This window comes from Mastigoproctus giganteus, chromosome 7, assembly GCF_048544385.1.
Source record: "Mastigoproctus giganteus isolate SK-2022 chromosome 7, ASM4854438v1, whole genome shotgun sequence".
Taxonomy (NCBI): Eukaryota; Metazoa; Arthropoda; class Arachnida; order Uropygi; family Thelyphonidae; genus Mastigoproctus; species Mastigoproctus giganteus.
In genome coordinates this window covers 24464870-24473292 of record NC_143581.1, presented here as the reverse complement: position 1 = coordinate 24473292, position 8423 = coordinate 24464870, and positions in this window count along the sequence as shown.

Sequence of the window (8423 nt, the reverse complement as noted above, 5' to 3'; positions counted from 1 at the left end):
GTAATGTACAATTAAATAATTAAAGATTAGCATTAGCATTAGCATTAGTAGAGGTATTTGATGCAAAAAAGCAAGCTTATGCAGCATCAGCCAAAAAAAAAAAAAAACACTTCCACTTCACCCCTCTGTTCGTTCAAAATACCTGTCCAGCTGAACCTTAAACTTATTTAGGCTATCAACTTCCACGACAAGGGATGGAAGTCTGTTCCACCAACCAACCACCCGCTGGCTAAAGACAAATTTCCGCACGTCTATCCTACATCTGTCTTTCCACAATTTGAATTTATGCCCTCTCAGGTGATTATTCTGAGCGAGAGGAAGACTCCCATCAGCATTGAGCATGCTCAAACCATTCAAGGCTTTATACACTTCTATCAGATCACCTTGCTGGTGCCTAGTCTCCAGACACTGTAATTTGCAAAACTTCAGCCTTTCTTCGTAAGAGCACCCCTTTGTTCCATTCACTAATCTTGTTGCCCCTCTCTGTACTCGTTCCAGCAGCTCTACATCCTTCTTGAAATGAGACCTCCAGACCTGTATACAGTACTCTAGGTGTGGCCTGACCATTGCCTTATACAAGGGAATAATCACCTCCTTATCCCTGCTAGAAAAATTCCTATATATCATTGACAATACACCATGAGCTACTCTTGCAGCCCCTCTGCACTGCTCACAGAACTTCATATCTGCCTGCACAACCACCCCCAGGTCCCTTTCATTCTTTACCACTGTCGGTGTAGTACCACAGAGTTGATACGTTGCTCTGGGGTTGCTGTTTCCCATGTGTAGTACTTTATATTTGTCAATGTTAAACTTCATTTGCCACCTCTCAGCCCATCTGCTCAACCTTTCGAGATCCTGTTGCAGCAGCATAGTGTCAGTAGTGTCCTTGACAACCCTGCCTACCTTTGTATCGTCTGCAAACTTCGACATTAAGCTTGATATACCATCATCATTAATATTATTTATGAATACAGAAAACAATAATGGACCCAACATTGATCCCTGAGGGATTCCACTAATAACATTAGTCCACGACGAGCAGTGTCCATTGATTACCACTCTCTGTCTTCTCCCCCTCAGCCACCTCTTTATCCACAGCAGCAATTTGCCTCCAATGCTACAGTGCTCCAATTTGTGCAGCAGTCGTCCATGTGCAACAGTATCAAAAGCCTTTCTAAGATCCAAGTATATAATATCAAAGTTAGTCCCTGCATCCAGTTCCTTTGTGACTGCATCATAGTATCCAATCAAATTGGTCAGGAAAGACTTCCCCTTAAAAAAACCATGCTGTGTCCGAGCTATAACTGAAGTCTTGTCTAAATGATCCTGCAGTGCTTCTTTAACCAGTGCTTCCATTAATTTTCCTGGAACAGAAGTTAAGCTCACAGGTCTATAATTACTTGTGTCAGCCTTTGATCTTTCTTTGTGAATTGGGGTCACATTTGCACATCTCCAGTCTATGGGTACCTCCCCTGAGTCCAAGGAAACTCTCATAATTATGGCTAAGGGTTTGCTTACTTCCTCTGCTGCCTCCTTTAATATAACTGGATAGATCCCATCCACCCCGGGTGCCTTTCTTGTGTTTATCTTCAACAATTTCTCCTCCACTTTACTCTCAGTTATTACAAGATTCTCTAGCTTACTGCTAGAGTAAGTAAGCTAGCGAATCTACACCTCTGGCTTTCCCCTCGCTAAATAACTCCTCGTGTGTGAATGTCGATGCAAAATATTCTTTAGTTTGTTAGCTACCTGAGCAGGATCATCAACAGTTGACCCATCGATATCAAGTGGACCAATCTGATTCATCCCCTTCCTTCTAGAGTTTACATAAGTAAAGAACTCTTTGCTGTTTTTCTTTGCATCCCTTGCCAAAGATTTCTCGTAATCTGCCTTCGCCTGCCTGACCTCCTTTGTAACTTGGGTACAGATCAACCTGTATCTATCATAGGCTTCTGTGTTATGTGTTAATTTGTATGTATCCCATGCATGTTTCGTCTCTGCCATATGCCTCATCAGTTCATCTGACATCCATTTAGGCCTAAACCTTGAAAAATATTTCTTAGTTGGTATGTAAAGCCTAGTAGCTTCCAACCAAGATAAGTTCTTTGAATGCTTCCCATTTTGCATTTGCTGTTGGTAACATCATCAGTTGGTCCCACTGTATAGAATTTAAATACTGTCTCAGTCCATCGTACTCGCCTTTACGAAAGCAATAACCCTTCTCTTTACCCCTAATGGTAGTTACCTCTCTGAGTAAATCCCACTTCAGCACACTGTGATCACTGCCACCTAGTGGTTCATTTATCTGCAGAATCTTAATGCATGAAGAATCACTGCTGATAATCAAATCAAGAGTATTACTCCCTCTAGTTGCCTCCCGAACATGCTGATGTAGAAAACAATCATCCAATAAATCCACAAAAGCCTTGCTAGTGTGTGAGTGACCAGCCCCCAAATTCCAGTCAATATCTGAGAAATTAAAATCTCCCATTATAAGACACTCTGATTTACTGGCCCACTCTATTTCCCTGTACAGTTCCTTATTATACTCATCAGAGTCATTAAGCCTATAGCACACTCCTAATCTCAATTTTGATCTCCCAATGCTTATGTCACACCAAACTGACTCGACACTGCACTGTACAGTGATGTCGACTGTCTTCACTTCCTTGGATTTTATATATTTCTTAACTAATAGCATAACCCCTCCCCCCTTCCTATCCTGTCTATCCTTTCTGTAGACGTTGTACTCCCCAAATTGCAGTTCTGCATCCCTTATATTTGTGTGACACCACGTCTCTGATATTCCAACAATATCTGCCTTTGATGTTTTGAGCAATACCTCAAATTCATCAAATTTATTTACTAAACTCCTAGCATTGGTTTACACGCAAGTATACATGCACCTATTTCTATTCTTAGCCACGCTAACACAACCCATGTGTTTACTTGTACCGCAATGACTCCCAGCAGTCTCTGAAATATCCTGCATCTTGTTTTTCAAGCTTCTGCTCATTCCAATAGAAGCAGTGCAAGAATCTCTTTCACCTCTGCCGGTGGCTACTGTTAATCTATTCTTCTTTGTCTCCCCCCCAAGCTAGCAGTTTTCCGACCCAGATTATCTATAATCTTCAGATAACAATTATAGATAAGATTCCAGGCAATGTGTGAATATGTATTTAGATGCAGACACATTTCAATGACATTTTTATACGGGTTTTGGAGCTACCATTTACTAAAGGGGCTCCAGAATTTGTGGTATGTTTGGCATATACAATCTCTGCTAACAGTTTGGAATCACAGAGTACGACAATAGTTTCTGTTAAATTTTTGGAATCAGATAGGACCTTGTAAGATTTAATATAGAAAACAACACTCCACAAGGTATTTAAAGGTGTTTTCATTAAGCAGTGAAAAATGTAAAGCGACAATATGGAAATAATTAACTTTAACAAGTATACTAATTTTTCATCAAAATATCCTCCGAGAGATTTTATATCTGCCTTACACACCACACGGGCATTCTGGCGGCTAATTTTATAATATTTTCTTCACTAATATTACTCCAAGAGATCTGAAGGGTTGCCCATATATCTTGCGAAGATGGGCAGACCGCACGAATTGCAATTCGGCTGACCACAACCCAATACGCCCTCCTGTTGTTTAGTTGCTAGAAATCCCCTGAACAGCTTAGAGCACTGCTTCTGGTTATAGTTTTGTTGTATAAAGTCGAAGTCCAGAGGATATTGCATTATGTTCAAGAATGTTTTTGTAACCTTCTTTGCATAAAATTCCTTCAATTCTGACGATGCCACCCACTCCAGAAAAAAACAGAAGCTACTCCAGATTATGATGAAACCTCCACTAACGTGTTGGACTGTAGGCCCTTAACGACGTATAGCACCTTCTTTTTATTCAATTGATCGTTGCACATAAACTACACGCCTGGATCCAAAAATTTCAAATATTGGAATTTTTTTTTCTCTTTTTGATTGATGCTTCATAAGTTTGCTTTCTTTGCTTGCATCATTTGCCTCTACCCGTAAACCATCAGACAACATGCCAGAACTTGCAAATATGTCTACATATTGGTGGATGAACACTCTCTTACCATCTATCGGTGGGTCACCGAAAATTGATTGTTTGTACGGTGGTGCTGTCATTAAACGATCAACCTGTGTACTTTATATGTGTTGAGTTGTGTTTGGATCGGGCCAAAATGACTTTCGTCAAAACCAACTCTAGTAGAAAGTATGTCCGAGAAGACTGAGGTTGCCACATAGACAAAAGATGATAATATTTCCATTACTGAGTGTTTGATTAAAATTCCACTTCATTTATCGTGTGTCCTAATAATTGTATTCATTTAGCGTAGGTCCTGGATGAGCCACGCGTGCTGCCAACATAGATATTGCAAACAGTCAGAAACATTGCGAACCCTTTCCTTTGAAAACTTTGACATATCGTTCTCTTTGATCTTGGGATAAGAACTGCATGTTTAAGCAACTGCGATGACGTATGTCAGATCCATCATCCTCCTTAGTGCAATTTTCGCGGTCTCTTTCTCAATAGCAAGTGAAAGAATCCGTTGAAGGACGATGTTAGGCAAAATATTACGAATGTATATTCAAAATTTGGAGAAAAAGTGTTCATATACCATTCCATTGATAATAAAATTAACCAAATTTTAAAAATATATACAGATACATTTTAAGTTTATATTTTTGTTATATTCGAAATAAACTGTGAATAGCAACAGAGAGTATAAATATATTACGCACCATTTGTTGGGTGAGATGACTTTGACCCCAGTGGAGTCAATTTAGGAAGAAACAATATATAGTCAGCGTTTAAAACTAAATATTCATTGCTCATAAATATTCAAAAATAAATTGTATCCCATTATTCTGTAGGCCTGACTATTCGTTTATATTTTGCATTGCATGCGTGGGATGAAAAACCAGGAATTTCAGAATAATAAAACCAAGCAAGTAATCCGTCCTTGAACTGACTACCTTCAGCCACCTTTTGAAAAAAACGTCCATCAGAATTCCTCGCCTCATTGGTGGGGCACTCAAGACCCACTATGCTACCAGAGAGAGCTGCAAGGCAACATAATTAGCTGCAAATTTTCACTGGAATTCGAGTTTCCTGTACGTCCAACTAACTGTGGTATTTATTTTATTCTTTAATTTATTACTTTTCTAAAGCAGTTCATATTTCGGACATTGTGGTTCAGAAATATGTACACAATCTACTGACTCCACTGCAACTAGGGCAATCAAAACTGGGGGTGATTAATGGTTGTTTCCACTGAAACTTTTTACTCCAAGATGACTTTTACACCTTTGAAGTACTGCAGTGGATATGTGGTGGTGAGTGCAAGTATATTTGGTATTTCTGCAAACAAATTTTGGCTGTAAGGTGTCGGTTTATTTTCTGACTCCAATTTGCAAGTGTTCTATTCGCTTTGGCTGCTTTGCTCTTTGCTGTGAAATCTTCCCCTGAGACTGACTACCTCTGTTGCTGTGCAAAAAAATTAAACCATTCGAATCTATCCCTATCGGAGATTTCGTGTCTTTTTGGGTCGAACCGTGGTTTTAATCACTATCCTACGCCCAAATGGTGGAAAAGGTCGGTGTTAGAATCCCATCAATGACAGATAGAAGTTTTATGGGCTTTTTCACTCATTGGATGTGTGAGTCGGGCATTGCAAGCTTTCTCTCTGATTGACACAAGAAAGAATGAGGGTGTAGAGGTATTTTTCACTTTATTTTGTGTACACTTTCGTTACATAACAGAAGGCTGGTGCTTCTGCACGTGTAGTCACACTTACACTGTAAGATATAAGACGCATTTCACAGCAGGAATTTTCATCACATTTTCTCAGTATGTTTAGGACAGCTGAGACAATACTTTTCGACTTTATCCTTTGGAGAGGCAAGTATCAGTCGTCTTTGATTGTTTAAGTTATATTATTTTATTATTTATTTATTTATTAAGTATTTCGTAGTATTTAAAGTTATGATTTTCGGTATATTGGAGCCACAGAAAAAGAAGTCCGCTTCGTTTAAAGGGAAATTTAAGTTTATTTGTAATATGAGCAAAATTATACCAATTAATCAGAGCAGAGATATGATCTGCTGGTACAATTTGGAGCAGAAATATGGCGTAAACTGGGGTTACTTCTAAGTCATTTTATCTGTGTTTTAAATTTACTTATCGATTATAAGTTGATTCGTCTTTACGATGGCTTTGAACGGCACGTTAATAATCCGTTAGAAATATTTGTAACTTTCCCTTTATTTGAAACGGAACGATAGAATTAGAGAAATATTTAAATCTTTTTCAAAAACTTCCGTTGGTAATTTCCATTTAATTAAAATTGGTCTCACATTTATAAACTATGTTGTATGTTACTTCCAGAGGTGCTGTAAGCTGAAACCGATTTTTCCATTGAAATAATGATATAATTACAGACAACGTTCCCAAACAACCAAATCCCTCCATTACAATTACCATCCCAATGCCATTACTGGTACTCTTTCCAAAGTAATCGAGAACTCAATTAACCGAAAACTCTTAAACTATCTGGAAACCTTCCATCGGATCAATGATCGTCCGTATGGATTCCGTCAGCGTCGATCCACTGGTGATTTTTCTTGTTTGTGTTACCCATCTGTGGACAAATTTAATGGAAAGGTTTAGTGAATTTCAATCATTTCCTCTTGACATTTCAAATGCTTTTGTTTGTGTTTCACATAAAAAGGTCTTCTAAATAAGCTTCCGTCTTATGGTTTGCCAAGAGTGTTTTGCAATTCGTATCCAGTTTTCTCTCTGACCACTCACTGCCAGTGATGGTAGAGGGATTTCAGTCTTCTAACTTCTCCAATAATGATGGTGTTCCTCAAGGTCCAGTTCTTTCCCCCACTCTTTTTCTCTTGTATAGTAATGACTTTCATCCATTGATCGAATATTCTATCCATAATTTTACTGATGATAACACATCCCATTCCACTGTTTAGTTTGACAAATCTTGCCCAGCTCATACAGCGTCAACTTCTCGAATATCCACTACCAATTCCTTAAATGCTGATCTCCAGGTAATTATTCAGTGGGGCATTGGAGAATAAATTAGTCGATCTGAATCCTTCTAAAACTGGATCCTGTCTTATATCTGGAGAACATCTTTGAGTATCTTCAAAAATCTTCGATGACACTCTGATTTCTAGACAAGATCCCATTTATCTATTAGAGATCACACTGTCTTGTAAGCTCTCGTGTCATAAGCACATCAAAAATCATGCCCACATGTGGGGCGGTGCCCCCAAAACCTCTGTTAGACTTCTAGATTCCGTTCAAACGAGGGCATTTAGGTCAATTAATGACTCACCTCTAACAAAGTCTCCCACTGTTTGCCTTATAGACGTTCTGTTTCTGTAGAAACCTCTATCGGCACTGTTCTTATGAATTGGCTTCTTTAATTCCCGCTCTGTGTTCCACCCATGGCAATCCTATAATTATTAGGATAGCCTTTATGTGGCGTTTCTTACTATTAGTAGCTTGACCGTGGGTCTGCCTGACCTCCTTTGTGATTTGTTTGCCAACTGCTTAATATCTACCATTGGATTCGGTGTTTCCCGATAATTTATATGAATACCATCCATTCAGGATGCTGTTCATATAATTTATCGTGCTAATTGTAATTGTACCTTCTAGTTTATTGCCGACTGGAGAGGAACAGGGTTCGGTCTTCAGCTTCGGTGTTTCATTCGTGACGAGGTACGGCGAAATTGTGCACTGTAGAATGCCTCATTAGTTATTCCTGTTGTATTGGCTTTTCATTTGACAGACTGTAGTCTTTCTCTTGGACTGCACAAGTGTCTCCGTTGGTTGGGTTGTATTTGGCTATTGGAGCAAAATAAATAAATAAATAAATATATCATAAAAGGGGTTACCAAGAGAATAAACGCATAAACTCAGTTTGCCCTGTTCTGCTTCCCAAAAATATCTGAGAATTAGGGAGAAAAAAACCTTGTTATTCTTTCCTGGGACGGATTAACTTATTAACTTAGTCAGTGGGGGAAAAGAACCATAAATGTTCTAGTATCATTGATAGGATTCGAGCTGACATCTTTTTCAAAGGGTACGAGTAGGAGGGTACCTGAAAACTCCTGCAGATTTGCGGTTTCCAAGATAATCTTAATGGCGCGTTTGTCGCTGACTTCCACTCCACGTTCCATAGTGAAATCTTTCGTTTTGTCTTCTGCGCAATGATCTGCATATATGCACATCCCTGAGTATCTGCCCACCTGCTTTATGACTCACGTTGCAAACGCGTGATGCTGTTACTGAAAGAGCGATCTGTTTTACGAAATGGATAGGATTACCCAATAGAAAGGTAGCTCAGTATATATGAA